Below are 14,999 nucleotides of genomic sequence, written 5' to 3'. Positions count from 1 at the left end.
GGAGAGGGAGAGGCGAGAGAGGGAGAGTAAAGGAGAGGAGAGAGGGAGAGGAGCGGCATGGGAGAGGAGAGAGAGGGAGAGGACAGAGAGAGGGAGAGGACAAAGAGAGGGAGAGAGGGATTGACGGAGCGAGAGAGGAGAGGGAGAGAGAGAAGGAGAGAGGGAGAGGAGAGGGAGAGGAGAGAGGGATTGAGGAAGCGAGAGAGGAGAGGGAGAGAGAGAAGGAGAGGAGAGAGGGAGAGGACAGAGAGAGAAATGAGAGGGGAGAGGAGAGAGAGGGTAGAGGAGAGAGTGGGAGATGAGAGAGAGGAATAGAAGAAAAAAGAGGAAAGGGAGAGGAGAGAGAGAGAGAAAGAGAGGGAGAGAGTGATGGAGAGAGAGAGAAAGATAGAGAAAGAGAAAGAGAGGGAGAGAGAGAGAAAGAGAGAGATAGACAGATGAAGAAAGAGAGAGAGAGGGGTGAGGAGAGACAGCAAGAGAGAGATAGAGAGAGAGAGAAAGAGAGAGAGACAGATGGAGAAAGAGAGAGAGAGAAAGAGAGGGAGAGAGAGAGAAAGAAAGAGATAGACAGATGGAGAGAGAGAGAGAGAGGGATGAGGAGACACAGCAAGAGAGGACAGTCTCTGCTCTAGGGTGTGAAGCTGGGTTGTCAGCGGCATTGTTCTGGTTTGTTATGTTGTGTCTCTGCTCAGATCATAGAAGAGGTGGGATTAACCCTTGAGGGAGGTATAACCAGCCACTGCCAGTCAGCATAATCAACAGAGGAATGTGCTGTCTCACTCACCACACACACAAACGCCTGCAGACTGATTTACATGTTGCCAGTCAGAAGAATGTAGAACGGCTGAGCCATAGCAGTGAGAGGAAAGGCATCTTTATGTCACATCTTACTGAGACCAGTGAAGACAGGAGTGCTGCCTCACTGCGTAGGGTCTGTGTTACGGTATGATGTCTGTATACTTTGCATAATAGTTTGGTTTAACCCTAACTGTGTCCTCCATCACTTTGTTTCACTGTGTTCTCCTCTCCGTTCACATCTCTGCTGAAGGTTACACTGATGTTGTTGTTGTCCTCGTCCATCTTTTATGATGTCATGAAGGAGTAGGTCAACAGCACGCTGCTGAGGAGAAGCCAATGATTTACTGTATATATACACTAGATGACTGATAGGGGGCGCTATGTTGAAGCCACCGCACCTTCATCTTAGCACTCCCCAACCATTGTAAAACATATTTTGGTAGCTATTTGTAAGTGACTCATTTGATGCTAGTTTCATCTTGTTCTTGATACCATGTCTTGTTTTGAGGTGTTTTGACTGATTTCATGTCACTGCTAATATGGATAAAATTCGCTAGCTAGCTAACAAACAACTGTAACGATGCTTTTAAGAGACAACAAGTGCTCGTTGTGCAAATGTATTTATGTTTTCAATAAACCTTGGAGATTAAATATAGTTTAGATGTTTTTAAACAATCTAGGCCAACCTCGTCTGGTTGTGCGAGCGTCCATTTTATTGCTGAACCACGTTTGTGACGTTTATTCTATTACACACATCTTAATGCATACTTTAAAATGATATTATGTGAGCTAAACATAATGCATAATGAAAAATATTAAACAATTTTAATTATAATTTTTTTGAGATGACTAGTGTTACTGTCCCCACTACTACAACAACAAATACATAAATACATGTCGTTTTGTCCTTGAAACATTTCATTGAAATCCTGTAGAATTCCATTCATTTCTATGGAGGACTGCTTCTACTGGGGAGAGACAATATGGCCGACCAGTGGCTCAATGACCAATACATACGTGTGTGTGTGTGTGTGTGTGTGTGTGTGTGTGTGTGTGTGTGTGTGTGTGTGTGTGTGTGTGTGTGTGTGTGTGTGTCACCTTGTCATTAGTCATGTGCTTTAGCCATTAAAAGATAAGAGCTTTATAATTAAAATATTTTGTTACTGTTATGAACACATACACACTCTCATGCTCCGAGTGAATTCTCCGCCCACGTTCTCTTGAGTACGTTCTTGTGAGGATGAGAGTGTGGAGAATAAAAGATCTGAGAAGCACTCTTCCTACTGTATTACCTCAGGCTTCACCGCCCCGTTCACTGAACCTCCTTCCAGCCAGAACAATGGCAACAACAGAGACAAAACAAGATAGACACAAAGCAAACCTTTTCACTTCATAATTATCAGCTAGATATGTGAATTGTAATAATGTAGCTAGCCAGCTATTTAAACAGGCAAAAATGACCTAAAACTAATATTGTGCAAGAATATTTCGGGTTTATCTAGCTAACATTTCTTTGTGGCTATCTGGCTAGCTAACAGTACTAGTAGCTAGCCAGTTAACCCTCTTGACTTATTATGGGCTTGCGATCTATGCCACGTGGGCAGGCAAACATGCCAAAATTAACCCAGCATTTATTTATTAACGTGTCAAGATAAAATATTGTAGATGTGAATAGGCAAAATTCACAAGGTATTTTCTCTCGCTTCAGCTCAAATAATGGCCGCCATTCATTTCGAGAAATGTTGCATACATTTTTACATTGTTGCCTCATATTTATGTGCATACTTTCCGTTGAAGCTTGCATCGATGTCTGCTTCAAAATATGTACAAAACGGAGTACTCATTTGAGAAGTGCCCTCCGTGCTCCGGTTTGGCATTCTGTGATTTGGACTCATAATCCGACCCTGCTCCATTTGGCGCGCTCGGAGCACGGTAGTACGCGTTCTGGAGAAACACCCACCATGTCCCCTCCCTCCCAAACCAAAGTGATGACTCTGAGCGTTCAGGTCTTATTATTGACGTGTTAGATCTGACTAATAGACAGTGTTTTAACAGTTGATTTCTTTTTTTATTATGTGTGTGTGTGTCTGTTCAGTGTGTGTGTCTGGCGCCTTATGTCTCTCTTCCATCATATCAGTTAGGATTCATCAGTTTAGCATCACTTGACTCTCTCTGTCTCTCTAGCAACCTGTTACCTTCTGTTACGTACATAGCAACCTGTTAACTTCTGTTACGTACATAGCAACCTGTTACCTTCTGTTACGTACATAGCAACCTGTTACCTTCTGTTACGTACATAGCAACCTGTTACCTTCTGTTACGTACATAGCAACCTGTTACCTTCTGTTACGTACATAGCAACCTGTTACCTTCTGTTACGTACATAGCAACCTGTTACCTTCTGTTACGTACATAGCAAACTGTTACCTTCTGTTACGTACATAGCAACCTGTTACCTTCTGTTACGTACATAGCAACCTGTTACCTTCTGTTACGTACATAGCAACCTGTTACCTTCTGTTACGTACAGAGCAACCTGTTACCTTCTGTTACGTACATAGCAACCTGTTACCTTCTGTTACGTACAGAGCAACCTGTTACCTTCTGTTACGTACATAGCAACCTGTTACCTTCTGTTACGTACATAGCAACCTGTTACCTTCTGTTACGTACATAGCAACCTGTTACCTTCTGTTACGTACATAGCAACCTGTTACCTTCTGTTACGTACATAGCAACCTGTTACCTTCTGTTACGTACATACTAACCTTTTACCTTCTGATTTGTGCAGTTAGGTCAGTTAGGTCAAGACCCTGGTGAGGATGACGAGCACGCAGATGAGCTTTCCTCAGACGGTTTCTGACAGTTTGTGCAGAAATTATTTGATGTTGCGAAGCCACAGTTTCATCAGCTGTCCGGGTGGCTGGTCTCAGACGATCCCGCAGGTGAAGAAGCCGCAATTAGAGGTCCTGGGCTGGCGTCGTTACACTTGGTCTTCGGTTGTGAGGCCGGTTGAACGCACTGCCAAATTCTCTAAAACGATGTTGGAGGCGGCTTATGGTAGAGAAATGAACATTCAGTTCTCTGGGAACAGCTCTGGTAGACATTCCTGCAATCAGCATGCCAAATGCACACTCCCTCAAAACTTGAGACATCTGTGGCAAATTTGTGGCAAATTTTAGAGTTGCCTTTTATTGTCCCCAGCACAAGGTGCACCTGTGTAATGATCATGCTGTTTAATCAGCTTTTTGATATACCACACCTGTCAGGTGGATGGATTATCTTGGCAAAGGAGAAATGCTCACTAACAGGAATGTAAACACATTTGTGCACAACATTTGAGAGAAATAAGCTTTTTGTGCTTATGGAACATTTCTGGGATATTTTAACTCAGCTCATGGAACATGGGAACAACACTTTACATGTTGTTTAGGTTGTTGTTCAGTGTAGCATCTAGTATTCCACGTTGTTAGGGAAGTGGAAGAGTTGCTTATAGCTATCCATTCCTCCCAGATCTGGGTGGAGGTAGGCTATGTGGTAGGGGGTAGGGGCTGGGGCTTAGGCTGTAGGGGATAGTGGGTAGAGGGTAGGAGGTAGGGGCTATAGGGCTTAGGCTGTAGGGGGTAGGTGCTAGTGCGTAGGCTATAGGGGATAGTGGGTAGGGGCTAAGGGCTAGGGCTTAGGCTGTAGGGGATAGTGGGTAGAGGGTAGGAGGTAGGGGCTATAGGGCTTAGGCTGTAGGGGGTAGTGGGTAGTGGCTAGGACATTGGTGCTAGGGCATAGACTGTAGGGGGTAGGATGTGGGGCTAGGGCATAGGCTGTAGGGGGTAGGATGTGGGGCTAGGGCATAGGCTGTAGGGGTTAGTGGGTAGTGGCTAGGACATTGGTACTAGGGCATAGACTGTAGGGGGTAGTGGGTAAAGACTAGGGGCCAGGAATGGAACAGGACTAGGGCGTAACTGTCTCAGAATGTGAGGAATGGAGGAATGTCTGTGCCCTCCCAGAACCATGCATACTTATTGGTCCACAGCAAGTCAGTCCTCTGGGACATGGCCTTAGTGTGTCTCAATGAGTGAACGTTTATATGTGTGGGAGAGAAAGGGAGAGGGGGGTGGAGAGAGAGACTGAGACAGAGTGAGAGGGAGAGAGAGAGAGAAAGAGAGACTGAGACAGAGTGAGACAGAGAGAGAGAGAGAGAGAGAGAGAGAGAGAGAGAGGGAAAAAGACAGAGAGAGAGAAAGAGAGACAGAGAGAGAGAAAGAGGGGGAGAGAAACAGAGAGAGGGAAAGAGAGACAGAGAGAGGGAAAGAGAGAGAGAGAAAGAGGGGGAGAGAAACAGAGAGAGGGAAAGAGAGAGAGAGAAAGAGGGGGAGAGAAACAGAGAGAGGGAAAGAGAGAGAGAGAAAGAGGGGGAGAGAAACAGAGAGAGGGAGAGACAGAGAGAGGGAAAGAGAGAGAGAGAAAGAGGGGGAGAGAAACAGAGAGAGGGAAAGAGAGACAGAGAGAGGGAAAGAGAGACAGAGAGAGGGAAAGAGAGAGAGAGAAAGAGGGGGAGAGAAACAGAGAGAGGGAAAGAGAGACAGAGAGAGGGAAAGAGAGAGAGAGAAAGAGGGGGAGAGAAACAGAGAGAGGGAAAGAGAAACAGAGAGAGGGAAAGAGAGAGAGAGAAAGAGGGGGAGAGAAACAGAGAGAGGGAAAGAGAGACAGAGAGAGGGGGAGAGAGAGAGATAAAGAGGGGGAGCCTTCTCTGTGGCTCAGTTGGTAGAGCATGGTGTGTGCAACGCCTGCATGGTGTGTGCAACGCCAGGGTTGTGGGTTTGATTCCCACGGGGGGCCAGTGCAAAAAAATGCATGAAATGAAATGTATGCATTCACTACTGTAAGTCGCTCTGGATAAGAGCGTCTGCTAAATGACTAAAATGTAAAATGGGGAGAGAAACAGAGAGAGGGAAAAGGAGACAGAGGGAAGGAGAGACAGATAAAGAGGGGGGGAGAGAGACAGAGAGAGGGAAGGAGAGACAGATAAAGAGGGGGGGAGAGAGACAGAGAGCGGGAAGGAGAGACAGATAAAGAGGGGGGGGAGAGAGACAGAGAGAGGGAAGGAGAGACAGATAAAGAGGGGGGGAGACAGACAGAGAGCGGGAAGGAGAGACAGATAAAGAGGGGGGGAGAGAGACAGACAGAGAGCGGGAAGGAGAGACAGATAAAGAGGGGGGGAGAGAGACAGAGAGAGGGAAGGAGAGACAGATAAAGAGGGGGGGAGAGAGACAGAGAGAGAGCGGGAAGGAGAGACAGATAAAGAGGGGGGGAGACAGACAGAGAGAGGGAAGGAGAGACAGATAAAGAGGGGGGGAGAGAGACAGACAGAGAGCGGGAAGGAGAGACAGATAAAGAGGGGGGGGAGACAGACAGAGAGCGGGAAGGAGAGACAGATAAAGAGGGGGGGAGAGAGACAGACAGAGAGCGGGAAGGAGAGACAGATAAAGAGGGGGGGAGAGAGACAGAGAGAGGGAAGGAGAGACAGATAAAGAGGGGGGGAGAGAGACAGACAGAGAGAGGGAAGGAGAGACAGATAAAGAGGGGGGGAGAGAGACAGAGAGAGGGAAGGAGAGACAGATAAAGAGGGGCGGAGACAGACAGAGAGCGGGAAGGAGAGACAGATAAAGAGGGGGGAGAGAGACAGAGAGGGAAGGAGAGACAGATAAAGAGGGGGGGAGAGAGACAGACAGAGAGAGGGAAGGAGAGACAGATAAAGAGGGGGGGAGAGAGACAGAGAGAGGGAAGGAGAGACAGATAAAGAGGGGGGGAGACAGACAGAGAGCGGGAAGGAGAGACAGATAAAGAGGGGGAGAGAGCTGATTGTTTTGCTGCGTCACCGTGTGTAATGCTGAATCACGTAAATAAATCATACACTCTTAGAATTAAAGGTGCTGTCTAGAACCAGGAAGGGTTCTGCGGCTGTCCCCATAGGAGAACCCTTTGAAGAACCCCTTTTGGTTCCAGTTAGAACCATTTCCACAGAGGGTTCTACATGGATCCAAAAAGGGTTCTCCTATGGGGACAGCCACAGAACCCTTTTAGAACCCTTTTTGTAATCCTCTCTTTCTTGTTCTCCTCTCTCTCTCTCTCTCTCTCCCTCTTTCTCGTGCAGTCCATGTGATTGGCCTGTGGTACCTATTTACTTTATGACCAGTTTATATTAGATTGTTTCTTATAATACTGTAAGTGTTATCAGTGCCTTGTAGTCCTAAACCATATTAGACCATTTCAATGGGCTTTCTGATAATATATTTGCGTGTGTGTCTGTGTGTGTGTGTGTGTTTATGCGTGTTTGTGTGTATTTTTGTGTAGTATGTGCCTGTGTGTGTGTGTGTGTGTGTGTGTGTGTGTGTGTGTGTGTGTGTGTGTGTGTGTGTGTGTGTGTGTTTATGCGTGTTTGTGTGTATTTTTGTGTAGTATGTGCCTGTGTGTGTGTGTGTGTGTGTGTGTGTGTGTGTGTGTGTGTGTGTGTGTGTGTGTGTGTGTGTGTGTGTGTGTGTGTGTGTGTGTGTGTGTGTGTGTGTGTGTGTGTGTGTGTTTGTCAGGATGTTGGGTATGTAAGTGAGTGACAACCAACACTATATATATAGCCCCCTGTCGTCCCTCCCTCCCTCCCTCCCCCTCCTCCCCTCCTCCCCTCTCTCTCTCTGGGATATGCTGAAATTCCACCCTGACTTCAGTTTAGACAGCAGCAACAGATCCCTGCCTAACTGCAGAAAACAACTTAGAAACAACCTGAAAATAACCTGAAAACGACTTCCGAACAACCCAGAAGCAACTCGGGAAGAGACCTCTGGTTCGTCTGTGTCCTAGTAGATACAGGAAAGTGGAGAAAGGTTTCAGAGACTGACAACAGATTACCGACAGAGAAAAAGAGAGAGAGAGTTTGTCTCTGAGTTTTGGAGTTGGGAGACACTGAAGCAGTCTGAAGCAGTCCTGGATCTAACGCTGGATTGGCTCACAGCCCTGACCTGGCCATTGGGGAGAGAAGCACCACTTCATGCTTCAAGCGGAACCTTGAGGAGTTCAGAGGTCATGAGTCACTGCAGCACTGTCATCAAGACGGGTAGATCCTGAAGATACGCCACCGGGGTAGAGATGCAACCTGACACTGAGTGTTGTGGATCTCTGATCTGAAAGAAACGAAGACTGCAGTAGTTCCTGAGGATTCTGTTATGGACCCTTTAGTACTGAGACTGTCCTCTTTACCTTCAACCCTTTAGTACTGAGACTGTCCTCTTTACCTTCAACCCTTTAGTACTGAGACTGTCCTCTTCACCTTCAACCCTTTAGTACTGAGACTGTCCTCTTCACCTTTAATAACCCTTTAGTACTGAGACTGTCCTCTTTACCTTCAACCCTTTAGTACTGATACTGTCCTCTTCACCTTCAACCCTTTAGTACTGAGACTGTCCTCTTCACCTTCAACCCTTTAGTACTGAGACTGTCCTCTTCACCTTTAATAACCCTTTAGTACTGAGACTGTCCTCTTTACCTTCAACCCTTTAGTACTGAGACTGTCCTCTTTACCTTCAACCCTTTAGTACTGAGACTGTCCACTTCACCTTCAACCCTTTAGTACTGAGACTGTCCTCTTTACCTTCAACCCTTTAGTACTGAGACTGTCCTCTTCACCTTCAACCCTTTAGTACTGAGACTGTCCTCTTCACCTTCAACCCTTTAGTACTGAGATTGTCCTCTTCACTTTTAACAACCCTTTAGTACTGAGATTGTCCTCTTCACTTTTAATAACCCTTTAGTACTGAGACTGTCCTCTTTACCTTCAACCCTTTAGTACTGAGACTGTCCTCTTCACCTTTAATAACCCTTTAGTACTGAGACTGTCCTCTACCTTCAACCCTTTAGTACTGAGACTGTCCTCTTCATCTTCAACCCTTTAGTACTGAGACTGTCCACTACCTTCAACCATTTAGTACTGAGACTGTCCTCTTCACCTTGAACCCTTTAGTACTGAGACTGTCCTCATTACCTTCAACCCTTTAGTACTGAGACTGTCCTCCTCACCTTCAACCCTTTAGTACTGAGACTGTCCTGTTCACCTTCAACCCTTTAGTACTGAGACTGTCCTCTTTACCTTCAACCCTTTAGTACTGAGACTGTCCTCTTCACCTTCAACCCTTTAGTACTGAGACTGTCCTCTTCACCTTCAACCCTTTAGTACTGAGACTGTCCTCTTCACCTTTAATAACCCTTTAGTACTGAGACTGTCCTCTTTACCTTCAACCCTTTAGTACTGAGACTGTCCTCTTTACCTTCAACCCTTTAGTACTGAGACTGTCCTCTTCACCTTCAACCCTTTAGTACTGAGACTGTCCTCTTCACCTTCAACCCTTTAGTACTGAGACTGTCCTCTTCACCTTTAATAACCCTTTAGTACTGAGACTGTCCTCTTTACCTTCAACCCTTTAGTACTGAGACTGTCCTCTTTACCTTCAACCCTTTAGTACTGAGACTGTCCTCTTCACCTTCAACCCTTTAGTACTGAGACTGTCCTCTTCACCTTCAACCCTTTAGTACTGAGACTGTCCACTTCACCTTCAACCCTTTAGTACTGAGACTGTCCTCTTTACCTTCAACCCTTTAGTACTGAGACTGTCCTCTTTACCTTCAACCCTTTAGTACTGAGACTGTCCTCTTCACCTTCAACCCTTTAGTACTGAGACTGTCCTCTTCACCTTTAACCCTTCAACCCTTTAGTACTGAGACTGTCCTCTTCACCTTCAACCCTTTAGTACTGAGACTGTCCTCTTTACCTTCAACCCTTTAGTACTGAGACTGTCCTCTTTACCTTCAACCCTTTAGTACTGAGACTGTCCTCTACCTTCAACCCTTTAGTACTGAGACTGTCCTCTTCACCTTCAACCCTTTAGTACTGAGACTGTCCTCTTTACCTTCAACCCTTTAGTACTGAGACTGTCCTCTTCACCTTCAACCCTTTAGTACTGAGACTGTCCTCTTCACCTTCAACCCTTTAGTACTGAGACTGTCCTCTTCACCTTCAACCCTTTAGTACTGAGACTGTCCTGTTCACCTTCAACCCTTTAGTACTGAGACTGTCCTCTTCACCTTCAACCCTTTAGTACTGAGATTCTCCTCTTCATCTTCAACCCTTTAGTACTGAGACTGTCCTCTTCACCTTCAAACCTTTAGTACTGAGACTGTCCTCTTCACCTTCAACCCTTTAGTACTGAGACTGTCCTCTTTACCTTCAATCCTTTAGTACTGAGACTGTCCTCTTCACATTCAACCCTTTAGTACTGAGACTGTCCTCTTCACCTTCAACCCTTTAGTACTGAGACTGTCCTCTTTACCTTCAACCCTTTAGTACTGAGACTGTCCTCTTTACCTTCAACCCTTTAGTACTGAGACTGTCCTCTACCTTCAACCCTTTAGTACTGAGACTGTCCTCTTTACCTGCAACCCTTTAGTACTGAGACTGTCCTCTTCACCTTCAACCCTTTAGTACTGAGATTGTCCTCTTCACTTTTAACAACCCTTTAGTACTGAGACTGTCCTCTTTACCTTCAACCCTTTAGTACTGAGACTGTCCTCTTTACCTTCAACCCTTTAGTACTGAGACTGTCCTCTTCACCTTCAACCCTTTAGTACTGAGATTGTCCTCTTCACTTTTAACAACCCTTTAGTACTGAGACTGTCCTCTTTACCTTCAACCCTTTAGTACTGAGACTGTCCTCTTTACCTTCAACCCTTTAGTACTGAGACTGTCCTCTTTACCTTCAACCCTTTAGTACTGAGACTGTCCTCTTCACCTTCAACCCTTTAGTACTGAGACTGTCCTCTTCACCTTTAATAACCCTTTAGTACTGAGACTGTCCTCTTTACCTTCAACCCTTTAGTACTGAGACTGTCCTCTTTACCTTCAACCCTTTAGTACTGAGACTGTCCTCTTCACCTTCAACCCTTTAGTACTGAGACTGTCCTCTTTACCTTCAACCCTTTAGTACTGAGACTGTCCTCTTTACCTTCAACCCTTTAGTACTGAGACTGTCCTCTTCACCTTCAACCCTTTAGTACTGAGACTGTCCTCTTCACCTTTAATAACCCTTTAGTACTGAGACTGTCCTCTTTACCTTCAACCCTTTAGTACTGAGACTGTCCTCTTCACCTTCAACTCTTTAGTACTGAGACTGTCCTCTTTACCTTCAACCCTTTAGTACTGAGACTGTCATCTTCACCTTCAACCCTTTAGTACTGAGACTCTCCACTTCACCTTCAACCCTTTAGTACTGAGACTGTCCACTTCACCTTCAACCCTTTAGTACTGAGACTGTCCTCTTTACCTTCAACCCTTTAGTACTGAGACTGTCCCCTTCACCTTTAATAACCCTTTAGTACTGAGACTGTCCTTTTTACCTTCAATCCTTTAGTACTGAGAGTTTGCTGTCTGCTATCTTTGAACCTTCCGGTATCCCTTCTGTCATGGAGTAACTTCAGAGCCCTTACCTGATCCTCACCTGTTTAGTCTTTGGGAGTTGGTGGTCTGCTAGTTTAGCTTAGCCCCAGTGGGGTAACCTGGTGTAGATTCCAGCCCCAGTGGGTGAACCTGGTCTAGACTCCAGCCTGTGTGTGGTAACCTGGTCTACCCTCCAGCCCCAGTGGGTGAACCTGGTCTACCCTCCAGCCCCAGTGGGTGAACCTGGTCTAGTCTCCAGCCTGTGTGTGGTAACCTGGTCTAGCCTCCAGCCCAGTGGGTGAACCTGGTCTACCCTCCAGCCCCAGTGGGTGAACCTGGTCTAGACTCCAGCCCCAGTGGGTGAACCTGGTCTACCCTCCAGCCCCAGTGGGTGAACCTGGTCTACCCTCCAGCCCCAGTGGGTGAACCTGGTCTAGTCTCCAGCCTGTGTGTGGTAACCTGGTCTAGCCTCCAGCCCAGTGGGTGAACCTGGTCTACCCTCTAGCCCCAGTGGGTGAACCTGGTCTAGACTCCAGCCCCAGTGGGTGAACCTGGTCTAGACTCCAGCCCCAGTGGGTGAACCTGGTCTACCCTCCAGCCCCAGTGGGTGAACCTGGTCTACCCTCCAGCCCCAGTGGGTGAACCTGGTCTAGTCTCCAGCCTGTGTGTGGTAACCTGGTCTAGCCTCCAGCCCAGTGGGTGAACCTGGTCTACCCTCTAGCCCCAGTGGGTGAACCTGGTCTAGACTCCAGCCCCAGTGGGTGAACCTGGTCTAGACTCCAGCCCCAGTGGGTGAACCTGGTCTAGACTCCAGCCCCAGTGGGTGAACCTGGTCTAGCCTCCAGCCCCAGTGGGTGAACCTGGTCTAGCCTCCAGCCCCAGTGGGTGAACCTGGTCTAGACTCCAGCCCCAGTGGGTGAACCTGGTCTAGACTCCAGCCCCAGTGGGTGAACCTGGTCTAGACTCCAGCCTGTGTGGGTGAACCTGGTCTAGACTCCAGCCCCAGTGGGTGAACCTGGTCTAGACTCCAGCCCCAGTGGGTGAACCTGGTCTACCCTCCAGCCCCAGTGGGGTAACCTGGTCTAGACTCCAGCCCCAGTGGGTGAACCTGGTCTAGACTCCAGCCCCAGTGGGTGAACCTGGTCTAGACTCCAGCCCCAGTGGGTGAACCTGGTCTAGTCTCCAGCCCCAGTGGGGTAACCTGGTCTAGACTCCAGCCCAAGTGGGTGAACCTGGTCTACCCTCCAGCCCCAGTGGGGTAACCTGGTCTAGACTCCAGCCCAAGTGGGTGAACCTGGTCTAGACTCCAGCCCCAGTGGGTGAACCTGGTCTACCCTCCAGCCTGTGTGTGGTAACCTGGTCTAGCCTCCAGCCTGTGTGTGGTAACCATGGAGACCATCATGGTGGAGCAGAGTGGTGGATCCTAATGGAAGAGTAGTAGTTCTCTCCTGGTAGGTACATTTCCTTCTCCTGTCCTGTGATCACCATGGGCTCTGAGCCTCTACTACTGGATACTGTCATGGTGGAGTAAGACAACCAGAGCCCCCTTTATCCCCTGCCCTCCTACCCCCTACGCCCATACCTTCCACCCTCTGTTTCTCTCTGTGGTCCTCTCTGTCTCTCTGTGGTCCTCTCTGTCTCTCTCTGTGGTCCCCTCTGTCTCTCTGTGGTCCTCTCTGTCTCTCTGTGGTCCCCTCTGTCTCTCTGTGGTCCTCTCTGTCTCTCTCTGTGGTCCTCTCTGTCTCTCTCTGTGGTCCTCTCTGTCTCTCTCTGTGGTCATCTCTGTCTCTCTGTGGTCCTCTCTGTCTCTCTGTGGTCCTCTCTGTCTCTCTGTGGTCCCCTCTGTCTCTCTGTGGTCCCCTCTGTCTCTCTCTGTGGTCATCTCTGTCTCTCTGTGGTCCCCTCTGTCTCTCTGTGGTCCCCTCTGTCTCTCTGTGGTCCTCTCTGTCTCTCTGTGGTCATCTCTGTCTCTCTGTGGTCATCTCTGTCTCTCTGTGGTCCCCTCTGTCTCTCTCTGTGGTCCTCTCTGTCTCTCTGTGGTCATCTCTGTCTCTCTGTGGTCCTCTCTGTCTCTCTTTCTGGTCCCCTCTGTCTCTCTGTGGTCATCTCTGTCTCTCTGTGGTCATCTCTGTCTCTCTGTGGTCCTCTCTGTCTCTCTCTGTGGTCCCCTCTGTCTCTCTGTGGTCCCCTCTGTCTCTCTGTGGTCCCCTCTGTCTCTCTCTGTGGTCCTCTCTGTCTCTCTGTGGTCCTCTCTGTCTCTCTTTCTGGTCCCCTCTGTCTCTCTGTGGTCCTCTCTGTCTCTCTCTGTGGTCCCCTCTGTCTCTCTGTGGTCCCCTCTGTCTCTCTGTGGTCCCCTCTGTCTCTCTGTGGTCCCCTCTGTCTCTCTGTGGTCCTCTCTGTCTCTCTTTCTGGTCATCTCTGTCTCTCTTTCTGGTCCTCTCTGTCTCTCTCTGTGGTCCTCTCGGTCTCTCTTTCTGGTCATCTCTGTCTCTCTCTGTGGTCCTCTCGGTCTCTCTTTCTGGTCCTCTCTGTCTCTCTTTCTGGTCCTCTCTGTCTCTCTTTCTGGTCCTCTCTGTCTCTCTTTCTGGTCCTCTCTGTCTCTCTGTGGTCCTCTCTGTCTCTCTCTGTGTGTCACCATGGAGGTGCCAGTGAGATGGAGCCGGGCCAGTGTCATCAGCTTCATTAAGGGCCTGGGTAAGGGCTGTGTGTGTGTGTGTGTGTGTGTGTGTGTGTGTGTGTGTGTGTGTGTGTGTGTGTGTGTGTGTGTGTGTGTGTGTGTGTGTGTGTGTGTGTGTGTGTGTGTGTGTGTGTGTGTGTGTGTGTGTGTGTGTGTAATTTTATACAGTAAGACATTACTCTCTGTAGGTAGGATGAAGTCCTTCATGTGCTTGGTTTAGAATAGAGGGTCTGATTTTAGGCTATTATAGTGTGGAGTCATTGAGGGTGGAGGAGTTGTAGACATGTGTAGGAGGTTCATGGTGTAGGAGGTTCATGGTGGAGGAGGTTCATGGTGGCGGAGGTTCATGGTGGAGGAGGTTCATGGTGGAGGAGGTTCATGGTGGAGGAGGTTCATGGTGGAGGAGGTTCATGGTGGAGGAGGTTCATGGAGGAGGAGGTTCATGGTGGAGGAGGTTCATGGTGTAGGAGGTTCATGGTGGAGGAGTTGTGGACATGTGGAGGAGGTTCATGGTGGAGGAGGTTCATGGTGTAGGAGGTTCATGGTGGAGGAGGTTCATGGTGGAGGAGGTTCATGGTGGAGGAGGTTCATGGTGTGGGAGGTTCATGGTGGAGGAGGTTCATGGTGGAGGAGGTTCATGGTGGAGGAGGTTCATGGTGTAGGAGGTTCATAGTGGAGGAGGTTCATGGTGTAGGAGGTTCATGGTGGAGGAGGTTCATGGTGGAGGAGGTTCATGGTGGAGGAGGTTCATGGTGGAGGAGGTTCATGGTGGAGGAGGTTCATGGTGGAGGAGTTGTGGACATGTGTAGGAGGTTCATGGTGGAGGAGGTTCATGGTGGAGGAGGTTCATGGTGGAGGAGGTTCATGGTGTGGGAGGTTCATGGTGTAGGAGGTTCATGGAGGAGGAGGTTCATGGTGGAGGAGGTTCATGGTGGAGGAGGTTCATGGTGGAGGAGGTTCATGGTGGAGGAGTTGTGGACATGTGTAGGAGGTTCATGGTGGAGGAGGTTCATGGTGGAGGAGGTTCATGGTGGAGGAGGTTCATGGTGG

The sequence above is a fragment of the Salmo salar genome, chromosome 11 (genome assembly GCF_965601325.2).
Source record: "Salmo salar chromosome 11, fSalSal1, whole genome shotgun sequence".
In the NCBI taxonomy this organism is placed as follows: domain Eukaryota; kingdom Metazoa; phylum Chordata; class Actinopteri; order Salmoniformes; family Salmonidae; genus Salmo; species Salmo salar.
The sequence above is the reverse complement of the archived record's forward strand: the minus strand, read 5'-3'. Positions refer to the sequence as shown.